Source organism: Phacochoerus africanus, chromosome 8, assembly GCF_016906955.1.
Source record: "Phacochoerus africanus isolate WHEZ1 chromosome 8, ROS_Pafr_v1, whole genome shotgun sequence".
Classification (NCBI taxonomy): domain Eukaryota; kingdom Metazoa; phylum Chordata; class Mammalia; order Artiodactyla; family Suidae; genus Phacochoerus; species Phacochoerus africanus.
The window spans coordinates 14,655,691-14,662,352 of NC_062551.1; the positions used below are offsets into that span (position 1 = coordinate 14,655,691).

A 6,662-nucleotide genomic window follows, 5' to 3' on the forward strand; every position below is an offset into this window, starting at 1 on the left:
GGCCTGACTTGTATTCATGACGATGAAGATTCATTCCCTGGCCTTGCTTAGTGGGTAGGGGATCTGGCATTGCCATGAGTTGCGGTACAGGCCACAGACACAGTTCAGATCCCGCCATACTGTGGCTGTGGCGTAGGCTGGTAGCTGAAGCTCTGCTTTGACCCTGCGCCTGGGAACTTCCCTATGGTGCAGGTGTGACCGTAAAAAAGGAAAAGGAAAAAACTAAACTCTATCAGTCACAAGTAAATGATCTTCAGTAGATTCCCATAAATCACTCAGGACCATGACTGCTTTGGCTTGGTAGGGGAGGGCATGAACAATTTTTTCTTATTATTTTCATTCAGTTTTGCAGAGTAGCTACTAAGTGCCAAGCACTGTGCTATGTACTAGGGATGCCATAAATTAAATGGTTCTTGTCCTCTGATGCTCAAGAAAAAATTCAACAAGTACTTTAAAAAAAAAAAAAAAAAGGTACTACACTCCTTTGCCTAGGGTAGAGAGGAAGGAAAAAGTTTACTAGGTAGAAGAAAAACATTCCAGATATAAGCAGAACAGGTACAACAAGAATGAAACAACATGGGAGTTCCTGTTGTGGCTCAGTGGTTAATGAATCTGACTAGGAACCATGAGGTTACAGGTTTGAACCCTGGCCTTGCTCAGTGGGTTAAGGATCCGGCGTTGCTATGAGCTGTGGTGTAGGTTGCAAACTCGGCTCTGATCCCGAGTTGCTGTGGCTCTGGTGTAGGCCGGTGTCTATGGCTCCTATTCGACCCCTAGCCTGGGACCCTCCATATGCCATGGGAGCGGCCCAAGAAATGGCAAAAGGACCAAAAAAAAAAAAAAAGAATGAAACCACATGGAATATTCAAAGAACAGCAAAAAGTTCAATCTGTGTAAATAAAAACAATACAACCAAATGCTAATAAAATCAAATTGTAAGCTACTTCCTCATTCTGCTTTCTTAAATAATCAATACTATTTATTAAGCTTGAGAAACTTTCTAAAGAAAATACAGAGCCTGTTCCTTCACTGATAGAAACATACATTTAAAAAAATCACATATATGAGTACTATAAAAATGGAGTTCCCATAGTGGTCTGGTGTAGCAGAAACGAATCCGACTAGGAACCATGAGGTTTGGGTTCGATCCCTGGCCTTGCTCAGTGGATTGAGGATCCGGCGTTGCCATGAGCTGTGGTGTAGGTCGCAGACAAGGCTCGGATCTGGCGTGGCTGTGGCGTAGGCCAGTGGCTACAGCTCTGATTCGACCCCTAGCCTGGGAACCTCCATATGCCACGGGTTTGGTCCTAAAGGGAGAAAAAGACAAAAAAAGGGGGGGGGGGGGCGGGAGTTCCTATCGTGGCCCTGTGGAAAAGAATCTGACTAGTATCCATGAGGTCACAGGTTCGATCTCTGGTCTCCATCAGTGGGTTAAGGATCCTGCATTGTTGTGAGCTGTGGTGCAGGTTGCAGAAGTGGCTCGGATCTGGTGTTACCGTGGTTGTGGCATAGGCCAGCAGCTGTAACTCCGATTCAACCCCTAGCCTGAGAACTTCAACAAGCCATGGGCACAGCACCCCCCCAAAAAAAAACAAACTGTGGGCATTCCCATCATGGCTCAGCAGTAACCAACCTGACTAGTATCCATGAGGATGCAGGTTCTATCCCTGGCCTTACTCAGTGGGTCAGGGATCCTGGCGTTGCAGTGAGCTGTGTCACAGACTCAGCTCTGATCTGGAGTCACTGTGGCTGTGGTGTAGGGCAGCAGCTGCAGCTCCATTTGACCTCCTAGCCTGGGAACTTCCATATGTTGCATGTGTGGCCCTGAAAAAAATAAAGGAAAACAAAATACAAACAAAAATGTGAGAAAGGAATCTTTTGTGAAGACTCTAAAAAAGAACGTTTTATTAACTTCCCTTCCTTTTCTTCAGCTTGAAACTAAGCAATTTCCCAACAGTGAGGCCGAATATAAAGAGCTTCACTAATATGAGCTGTAAAAACACTAGTGGAACTTCCTTTACTTGAGTCGTACAGCTGTGTGATCATTTACAGAAGTTAAATCTTATAACCAAATAGTGTACATCATCTATGGTATGACAGTCTTAATTTTAACCCAAAGTCCTATAAGGAAGGCAGTGCAAAATGATTTACAGTTCCAAAGACCTAAGTTGATGTCTTTCTTATATTTGCTCTTCCCAAGAATCCAAAGTATTAATATCAAAGCCAGACAAGCTGAAAGCCTAGGATGCTCAGCATAACACAAATACAATCAGCTACAACATGCAAGCTGGAGTGAGCAAAGTAACCTGCAGATCAGGTTACACTGTGACTGTTGCACTATAACAGAGAAAGGGGGGGTAAAAACCACCTGCCTTTAGGATGTCTTTAATTATTAATAAAGTACAAAGGTCACATAAGTTTTCTCCATCTTTAAAATAACCAATGATTTTTTTTTCTTCTAAGTCTATTTTTCACTGATGTTTAGAACTCACTAATTTTCTCTCTCCAGTGGTCTTAGTAGGTCAAAGCACCAAACAAACAAACAAAAAAAGACAAAACTTTCAACTCTGTAATGAAAAAAGCATTTCTTGTTCTAATCATATTATCCTAACCCTTGCCTTTTATTTGAAAGTGTTAGTTAATACTGACTCAACAAGTTTGGCAAGTGTGGGGTTTTTTTCCCTCTCACTTCGGGACCCTTCGAACTTTAACAAGAGATTGTTCTAATAACAGAACTCAAGGCAAATTAAGTGTTTTGTGTTACTTCTCCAGTGAAGAAAAAAATCTTACATATACTTTCAAGGTAGAAATGGTGCCTCTACAGAAATAAAATTTTCTATACAAAAAGACAAACAGAAAAATCCTATTACTTACTTGTTGACAAAGATGATTTTCAAAAACCTTAAGCCAAGAAACATGAACTTAGATAAATCTTTATGTTCTCTTAATTTTAAAATTGCTTGCTACTTTAAATATCCTGCATGAAAGAAACTGAATAAAAGTAACAAAGGGATGAAAGAAAGCCAAAAATCAAGAACTGAAAACAATTTATAAAGCAAAGACTGAATGACAAGTGCCAAAAACAGCTAAACAAGTTGGGGCAGTTTAAAGAAAAATAAGACTAGTTTAAAATTTTCTGAAACTAAATCCAAGTAAGAGTTTTAAAGTTTGATATCAATTAAATCCTGCTATATACATAAAATTTTTAAATCCTCAGCAAATGCAAATACGGGGATTAAGCACGCTGAAATCTGTTCTGGTATGTAGTTTTCCAATTCAATTTTTTTAATTAAAAAATAATATTTTGGAAAATATTCGTTCAACTTTTTCAATTTGTATAGTCCTTACAAATCACAAAAAAAGTGAGTGTTTGTACATGATTGATTTCAAGACTTTAAAAATAAACAGTGGAATTAAGTATCACAAAGGCACTGCTGACAATTTTTGTACTTTATAGTTTCACTCTAAAATACACCTCCAAATCTAGAACTCCTGTCAGTGAAACAGATTAAAGAACAGCAATTGCTTCCAAAAGAAAATAAATTGAGGTTTCCTAAATGTTAATTTCAAGTACAATCTCAACCTCTTTAGACAAAGTAGATACTCAAGTCTGTGCTAATCAATCGACGGTGTTTTGCTTATCATTTGCAAAGCAAAAGGACACTTTCTCCAACTGAACACAAACCACCTAAGAATGAATGGTATTTAAATACCAGTACACAATTCCATGAAATAAACCGAGTAAATAATACCTATGTGATAGTTCTTCCAATACCTTGTTTTTAAAGTGGAACTCAAAAATGGAATATGTCAGTAGCAACTACAAGAGGATACTTAGTAAATGAGTGAGGATTCCATCTACGTTCTGTTTGACAGTTCTTTCAAGGAAAAGAGAAACTCTACAGCTTCAGAGTAAGTACACAAATAGTAACTAATGTATTTTTGTAAAGTCTCCTTATAACAAATAACAAGAACACTATTTACAATGAAAACATTCACTCTTCTGAAAACATGACTAGCAGCGGAATTTATCTACCTGATAATAACCTGAGGATAAGAATAATACACTTATAAATGGATTAGAAGTACTAAAAAATCTGACCCAGTTCAAGTTATAAATCTAAGTTTAAATCACTAGGCTACAATCTCAAGTCAGTTATTATTCTTTTGCAGATGTAAAAACCCAGGCTGAGATGAAATACAAGTGACTCAATAACACTCACCTAACTTGAAATGTAGGAAATAATCAAGTGAATTACTGTGAAATGCCTTTTATTCAAGCACGCTATAATATAAACATGTTAAGAGTAAAATAAAAGTAAGATTATGGGTATCTGGGGAGTCTATATTTTTAAACCAAAAAAGTTAAGGTGTATACAGTCTGACAAGTATTATGGGGAATAATGAAAGCGGATATTTAAAATCCAACTATCCCCAGAAAAATACAATACACGAAATTAATCCAAGTACTTTTTTACAATCAGCCAACAAAGAACATTACTGTACAAACCAACTGAAAGTTAAGGTCACTAAGATATGTTCATTCACTCCTCTCTTCTGTTAAGCAATGCCCAGAGCAGCCGAAAAAGTTACTTTCCTTTCTATCTATGTCAGATTGAAATTCTTTTTCACAGGTAGATTTTCATAGGCAATGATATGCACCATACATAAATATCAAAAAGTACCCAAAAGTTAAGTGTTCAGCATGGGAAGGGAACCCCACAAATGCGAAAACATTTGACAGCCTCTCCCTACCACCTCCTCTCCGCAAAGCCGTTTCATTAGCTTTACAAATATTTACACTCTGAGCGAGTGGTTCGACCCGTCTCCTACAACAAACCCTAACAGGGAAACACAACCAACCGTCCTGACTCTCCCCAACAGTTAAGAAGATCGGGAGAATTATTAGTAGTTGACACCTACAGGATCAGGAGTTTGAGAGAAGATAAGCAGTGTATTGGCAGGTGAGTTTAAGAAAAAAAGAAAATGAAGAAGAAACGCCCGGAAAACTGGGAAAGAAGTTGGTAGGAAGGTTAGAGAGAGGCGAGGCCAATGTCCGGTTCTAAGAGAACAGCAATGCAGGTGCAGACAGCGATTAACGAAGCATTTGGAAACGCCGATGAGAGTTCTACGAAAGACCTGACAAGGGTACAAGATACAAGAACGCTGATACGTGGCACAGAGAAGACACGCGGGGGTGGGACCCGCCCGAGGTGGGACCCGCCCCGCTAACCCTAGGCTTTCTGAATGAGCCCTCAAAGAAGGATCTCAGCCTGAGAAAGTCAATGGGTTCAAGAAGGCCCACACCAGCCGGGCAATGCCGCAGCACGGAAGGCGGCCGCGCTCAGAGCCTCCCGGTCCGAGGCCTCGGGGTCGGCCCTCAAGAAGTCGAGGAGCTCCTGGGGCTCCGGGCCCCTACAGGCTCAGCCTCCGTCCTCTCTTCTCACCCCCCACGGCCTGGGACCGGACCCCCTAGAATTGACAGGAAGTCTCCGGCCGAGCGCTCTTGACAGGCACTGGGCAAAAAAAAGCAGTATGCTCTTAGCGCCACGAGTGACACTCACCGGCCCGAAACCTCGAATGAAACCAGCAGCTTCGGGGGCGGCGGCAGCAGTGGCAGCAGGAACCGAACATCCAAAATGGCGGCTCCCTCAGCCTCACCACCGCTACTGCAGGCGGAAGGATTCTTAGGAGGGAGGGAGTTTTTTTTAACTAACTTCGCACTCTATCGCAGAATCTTCAGTCCCTAGCTCCTTCTGCTTGTTGATCCCTTGTCCCCTGGCTGCAACTTCTCGAGCCTCCCCCCTCTTATTATCCAGGAACTCGGACCCCGCCGAGGACTATTTGCCAAGGAGGAGGTGACTGCTCTGGCAGAGCGACGCAAAGCGTAGCAAAGTTCGGGGCTGTCACTGATGACGCGAGACGCTGCTGCCGAGTCACCGCTGCGAAGAGTAGGAGCAAGAAAGATCCGGTCGACCCCGGGGCCCAGGGACATTGGTTCCGCTTGGGGTAGGGGGTGGGGAAGCCGGGCTACCAGGAAGTGGCGGGGCCACCTGAAGAGGGTGGGGCTTGCAAGGTAGCGGAGGAAGTGGGAGAGCCGAGGCAGGTGGGGGCGGAGAACTCTGAGCTAGGCTAAGTGGGTCCTATGCCACGAGAACCCTAGATTCTTTTCCTATCTTCTTTGAGACCTTAGCATTCTCTTTAGGTTTAATTTCAGAAACATACTCCAAGTGATCTTGGACTCTGAGGTTTTATGGTACCTTGGAACGTATTTTGTGAAAATAGAGTTAGAAGGAGTTCCCGTTGTGGCTCAGCGGGTTGTGAACCTGACTAGAGTCCATGAGGATATGAGCCTCGCTCAGTGGGTTAAGTATCCGGAGTTGCCATGAACTGTGGTGTACTCTGCAGACGCGGCTGGGATCCTTCCTTGCTGTCTGTGGCTGTGGCTTAGACAAGTAGCTCAGATTGGACCCCTAGCCTTGGAACTTCCATATGCCACACATGCGGCCCTAAAAAGCAAAAAAACAAAAAAACAAAAAAAAAAGCAGAAGACACAGAAGAACAGATTCCAACCCCAGTATCATCTCTCAACCTCCTGCACTGAACAAGACATTTAAAGTCTCTGGGACTCAATTTTCTCTTATGTAAAAAAAGAGGATTTG

General features: G+C 42.3%; 1 protein-coding gene across 2 annotated transcripts in view; it reads right to left on the reverse strand.

The window, feature by feature from the left end:
• The window catches only part of AP1G1 (adaptor related protein complex 1 subunit gamma 1), an 89,978-nt gene extending 83,998 nt beyond the window's left edge, over positions 1-5,980 (reverse strand). Inside the window, exon 1 of one of the 2 annotated variants that reach the window (XM_047788945.1) lies at positions 5,565-5,980. The gene's annotated coding sequence lies outside the window, so the exon portion shown is untranslated. The remainder of the gene's footprint in view (positions 1-5,564) is intronic. The other variant, XM_047788946.1, reaches the window with a different exon arrangement.
• Between the last annotated feature and the right edge of the window lie 682 nt (positions 5,981-6,662).